Consider the following 6,126-nt stretch of genomic DNA (forward strand, 5'->3'; position numbering starts at 1 on the left):
GCTGAGGTCTAAAGGGAATACATAAGAAGTATATTAAACATTTATATTGACATGTTTATCCATTTACAAAAACCTTACAAATGTGTGACCTCATAGTCCATACTTAGACCCCTTGGGTGCAGTGTGTCAAGGGTATGTATCCAAAAGGCCTCTCTTCTAAGGAGAAGCCTTTTGACATCACCTCCTCTTCTAGGTCTCTTCACCTGTTCCAGCACTTGAAACCGCAATTGTGCAATGTCATGTTTAAATTTTTCAAAATGATGTGGGGACCGGTAACATGAGTCTTTTTGTCCTAATGTCGGATTTATGCTTACTAATCCGATCCCTCACTGCCTGCATTGTCTCCCATGACACAAAGTTGGGGGTCCATTCCTGATTTTATCATGGGGCCCCTGTTTTTTATTTACACCCCTCTTCCATCTTTATCACCTTACCAATACACACAATAGTCATGCCCAATAACATGAATTATTAATAGCAGTGCAGCGCTTATTTGTCACCTTTTTACTTTCACATGTCCTGTCCTCCTCCATAATATAAATTGACACATTTTACCGACACAGTACATAGTCCCCTCGTTTTTGTTTTTCAATCCGCACCTCCAGCTCATACTAATTAAATGGTCCGACCTGAATTTCTGCCACCTTAGTCAATAGAAATAAGTGAGATATTTTATTTTCTGTGTGAAGTACGTTCCGGGAGCCTTTGCATTATCAGGCTGTAGTCTCCTCTTTCATATTTTCCGTCTTTCGGCTCGGAGCACGCGGCGGCAGCGACGTTAGAAGACAATAATGAACGAGGTCACACCGTAGCAGTTGTGCATGAAAGATGTGAAAATTTACTGCAAATGAGACAACAGCAGTAAATTCATTTTTATTCAGATTACTGTCATCATACATTACCACGTCCCCTCTAAACACTGCGCTTCAGACGGTGTGACAGCGTATTATTATTTGTGAGATTATACTATTAAGCTATTAACATGTCACCTCCTGTTTAAAACAATGACTCAGCTTAGCACAACATAATAGGACAAGTTAGGCAGACAAGTCGAGGTGATAGGAAAGGCGAGGCAGGAGAAAGACGACCATGCGGTGAATGACAGATGGCACTTGAAGGCTTCGAATCTATTCAAAACATAACACGTAAAGAGCTGTAAATATTGCTTACCCCCCCAACACCACCACCACCACACTGTGACTCCTCAATTAAAGTAAAACTGCCATTTAATTCATTTTATTCCTCTTGTAAACCACAAACCTGTCACTTTTTAGGATCCAGGCCCATGTGTCTAGTTGTCAGATTCACAACCAAATCGGGCGAACTATTGCAGTAGGTGCAAAGTAGTCTTTAGGTTCTTCCCAGTGTAAATATGCCCTTAGGTTCACACAGAGGGTTTTTTAGAGCAGGTTTTGAGGCATATTTTTCTTCAGGTTTCTTAGTCAAAGCCAGAAGTAGATTCCAAAGCAATTGGTTATATAAAGGAAGGACTTATATTTCTCCTTCCTGATGGATCTACTTCTGGCTTTGGCTCAAAATCTGTAGGAAAATATGCCTCATTAAACTTCCTCCAAAAAACTAGGGCTGTGAAGTCAATAAGTCAAAGTTCTGAATCCGACTCCTGCATTCTATCAAACTCTGACTCCAGCTCCGACTTATTCATGGATGGCCAATAATTTAGTAATAACAAATTTACTTTATTAAAGAGTAGTATTATGTAAGTGATCAGACTACTTAGAACAAAAAACATATTTATTGGAATCAATTCCTGAACTTCTTGAAATTTTCTAAATTCTTATAAGTAATTAGGGAATGCAGTTTGGAAAACAGTGTTATACACTATACACATACAATCATTTTAAGGTTCCATTCACGCGGTGGAATCTGCCAGCAGAATTTCGGCATGAAAACCTTGCCAAAATTCCACGTGTTTCTGCATGGTGTCTGCCTCTCTTTGTTTTCAGTGGGAGGCAGCGCTGCAGTTGGCAGGCCAGCAGTTTAAAGCTGTGACTGCACCAAAACGGTACATGTTCCTTCCTGGCGCAGTGTCCGGTCGGGCGCAGCTTGTGCCTGCTTGTGTTTTTGTCGGTCCATGACATTCAAAGTGAACAACAGCGGTGATTTCTACCTAGAAGTAGACAGCAGATTTTGACAGCATTAAAATCAGCCGTGTGAACATACAATCTATGAATTTGTCAGGGACGTTGCTAGGCTAAAACATTCGGGGCCTGAACCCCTGATGTTTTCTCCCAGGCCCCGAATGTACTGCCTACCAGGCAGATACAACTGTATTGCCGTCCTCAGGACGGCAATATAATTAAATCTAATGCACTGCAATATCTGAAGGACCTGTGATGACATCACAGGTCATGTGATCAGTGCAGAAGGCAGAGAAAAACAAGGACCTGTGAAGAGGAGAAGAAGCTGTAGTGATGTCTGTATATGAGGAGAGGTAAGTGAAGGGAGAGGCAAAGCAATGCTGGGAGTTGTGGTTATTTACCGGGAATGTATGTTAGGGCTGAAGAGAGGGATGTTATCATGGGACTAAATCTTCATTAGAAATGTTATTTACATGGGGCTGTATGTTGATTGCAGCTGTGGGAGGGGGTGATGTTATTTACATGGGACTGTATATTGGAGGTGGCTGGGGAGGGAGTGATGTTATTTACATGGGACTGTATATTGATGGTGGCTGGGGGAGGGAGTGATGTTATTTATATGGGACTGTATATTGATGGTGGCTGGGGGAGGGAGTGATGTTATTTACATGGGACTGTATGTTAATGGTGGTTGTGGGAGGGAGTGATGTTATTTACATGGGACTGTATATTGATGGTGGCTGGGGGAGGGAGTGATGTTATTTACATGGGACTGTATGTTGGAGGAGGCTGGGGAGGGAGTGATGTTATTTACATGGGACTGTATGTTGATGGCGGTTGTGGGAGGGAGTAATGTTTACATGGGACTGTATGTTGATTATGGTTGCGGGAGGGAGTGATGTTATTTACGTACGACTGTATATTGATGGTGACTGTGGGAGAGAGTGATGTTATTTACATGGGACTGTATGTTGGAGGAGGCTGGGGAGAGGCGATGTAATTTACATGAGGCTGTATGCTGAAGGAGGCTGTGGGAGGGAGTGATGCTATTTACATGGGACTGTTTATTGATAGTAACTGAGGGAGGGAGTGAAGTTATTTACATGGGACTGTATGTTGAATGTGGCTGTGGGAGGGGGTGATGCTATTTATATGGGACTGTATATCGATGGTGACTGGGGGAGGAAGGGATGTTTACATGGGACTGTATGTTGAAGGAGACTGGGGAGGGGGTGATGTTATTTACATGGGACTGTATTTTGGAGGGGGCTGTAGACAGAGAGGGATGATATTTACATGGGACTGTATATTGGAGGGGGCTGTAGACAGAGAGTGATGTTATTTACATGGGACTGTATATTGGAGGGGGCTGGAGAGATGGTGTGATGTTATTTGCATGGGACTCTATGGCGGAGGGAGGAAAATAGTGTTATTTACATGGGACTTTATGGTGGAGGGGCTGAGGAATAATAATTTGTGAGGACACTAAGAGGAGGAATATAACTACAGGGGGCACTTTAAAGGAGAGCATTATAACAGGAGGGGGCAATATAAATACCGGGGGCACTGTAGGGTCATTTTAAATCCAGGGGACATTAGGCATTATTACTACTGGGGGCTCTAAAGGAGGGTCTTATATATCCGCCTTATTTCTACAAAGAGCACTATGGGGGCCTTATTAGTACTGAGGGGTCTGTGAGGGCATTATTAATACCGGAGGGCTCGTCTACTCTTCTACTAATGGAGGCACTCTTGGGGAGCAGTATCACTGTTGAGGGAACTGTAAGGGGCAGTATTACTAAGGAGGGCATTCTAGAAGGGAATTACTATTGGTGGGACTACGAGGAGCAGTATTACTATGGGTGGCTATCTGTACAGCACTCATTTTTCTTCAGGATAGTATTCAGGGGTATTGGGGGGACACAGCGAGCACCAGGATAACAATGTGGGGACTCCAGGTTGGGGGATGATAATAGAAAAGTGAGGAAGCTAAGATGTCTGATTATCACACTCTGCAGAGACGAGGCATGGCTGAAAGAATTTGCATGGACCGAGTGGAGAAGATGATGACAGAGAAGATCTACATCAGAGGAGACGTCACCTGGGAGGCCCTGGATGTGAGAGGTACTGTATGTGCTGCTGTATAGCAAGTACAGCAAAATGAGGTGTGTGCGGGGAGGGTCGACTTCCCGGGGAGCACGGAAAACATGGTGAGAGGTGGGCTGAAAAAAACTACAGCCTGCTGCAGTTTTATTCTAGCTGCCTCTCGGCATGTTTGCCATGCTACGGCTGGACCTCCGTCCCGTCCCATTATAGTGAAGCGAACTTCCAGCGGCCCGGTAGACTAGTGGTAGCACGCATCCGGCAGGCTATTATCCCGCCAGAACAGTCTGCAGGAGAAATCTACAGCAAGTATGAAAGTAGCCTTAAAAAATTGGGTCATATTCATTGTGGCTTAGGCCCCGGATCCTTTGAGACCCCTAGCAATGCCCCTGCAATTTGTCCTTAAAAAAAGTTTTGGAAATGTTGGAAATGCAGAGAATCATGTGCAAGTCTAATAGGAATGAAAGAAACATGTAAAAAGTGCTTGTCATAAAAGAGTTGTCAGTAATAAATACGTTTTCATAGGAGCCCGCAGCCGTCCTCCACTATGGAAAGATTCATACTTACCTACTCCCTGCAGTTCTGATCGTGTGCACTGGCTCCATTTGTCTATGTTCCAGTCGGTGGCTTGTTTGCTTCCAATGACCGGCTTCCGGGGGACATAACCATGGCTAGGGACAAATTAAACAAGCCTCATACTGGAAGATGGACACATGAGAGCGGGAATGAAGGACGGGAGTGGCGGGCAGTAGGAAAGTATGATTGCTTTCATAGCGAAGGCAGGCTGAGGGCTCCTATGAAATTCTTTTACGGCATGGCAAGCACTGAATATAACAGCTGCAAAAGTCAGCTAAAGAAGTGCAGTGTAAGGAGAATGGCTTTAAGGAGACATATTGGCCTATTAAATAATTCTGCAACCTTGTAACCTGTGAGATCTGAAGCTGTGTAAGAGCTGCCAGTCCATGCATCCTGAGAACTGCGACTGATGTACTTTAACTTTATTCTTCAGTAAAGAACTGTTCTACTGCAAAACGGACTCTTCAGAACTAGAGTGTGCCCCAAAGGGAAGCAAGGTGCGCACTTCCCATCACTGCACAGCCAAGGGGAGCATTAGAGTAAGTAGCACCTATGACCACCATTCTTGCTACTATCACTCCTATCTGTTCCTCTGCTCTCTTCTCCAGGGCAGGCTGTACTTACTCCCAGAAACCAATTTAATGCTGTTTTCCTGTTCTGTATAGCAGTTCTGAAAGCGCCTTGGAGCAGCATAAAGATACCTAGAAATAAGGACAAGAGGGAACACATGAGAGGTGAGAACTTATTATATATCACCACTAGAACACTCTGCTTATCACTGTTTATAGGATAAGGACAGGAGAAAACACAGGAGAGGAGAGAACTGATCATCTGTCATCACTAGAACACCCTTCTCATGACTGTTTATAATATAAGGACAGGAGAGAACAAAGGAGACGTGAGAACTGATTATCATCACTAGAACACCTTGCTTATCACTAATTTTAGTATAAATACAGGAAAGAACACAGGAAAGGTGAGCACTGATTGTCTATCACCACTAGAACACCCTGCTTATTACTGATTATAGTATAAGGACAGGAGAGTACACAGGAGATGTGAGAACTGATTATCTATTACCACTAGAACACCCTTCTTATCACTATTCATAGTATAAGGACAGGACAGGTGAGAAAAATAACGGAAAATAATGGAATCCATAAGACGGAAGTCAAAACGGAAGCCTTTAAGAGGCATTCCATTTTGATCCTTCATAATACAAGTCTATGGGCAGCATAACGGATCCATTATGCAGGAGTCCAGTCCTGCATAACGGAAACCAGGACGAATCCAATATGCTGCCCATAGACTTGTATCATGACGGAATGCAAAACGGAAGCCTTTAAAA

General features: G+C 43.6%; 1 long non-coding RNA gene across 1 annotated transcript; it reads right to left on the reverse strand.

Moving 5' to 3' along the window:
- Positions 1–1,734: 1,734 nt before the first annotated feature.
- On the reverse strand, positions 1,735–5,480 carry LOC122940001. The gene is made up of 2 exons (XR_006390224.1): positions 5,403–5,480; positions 1,735–2,128 (listed from the first exon to the last, which is right to left on the reverse strand). It is a non-coding gene; the product is annotated as an uncharacterized LOC122940001 (long non-coding RNA).
- Between the last annotated feature and the right edge of the window lie 646 nt (positions 5,481–6,126).

The sequence above is a fragment of the Bufo gargarizans genome, chromosome 6 (assembly GCF_014858855.1).
Source record: "Bufo gargarizans isolate SCDJY-AF-19 chromosome 6, ASM1485885v1, whole genome shotgun sequence".
In the NCBI taxonomy this organism is placed as follows: domain Eukaryota; kingdom Metazoa; phylum Chordata; class Amphibia; order Anura; family Bufonidae; genus Bufo; species Bufo gargarizans.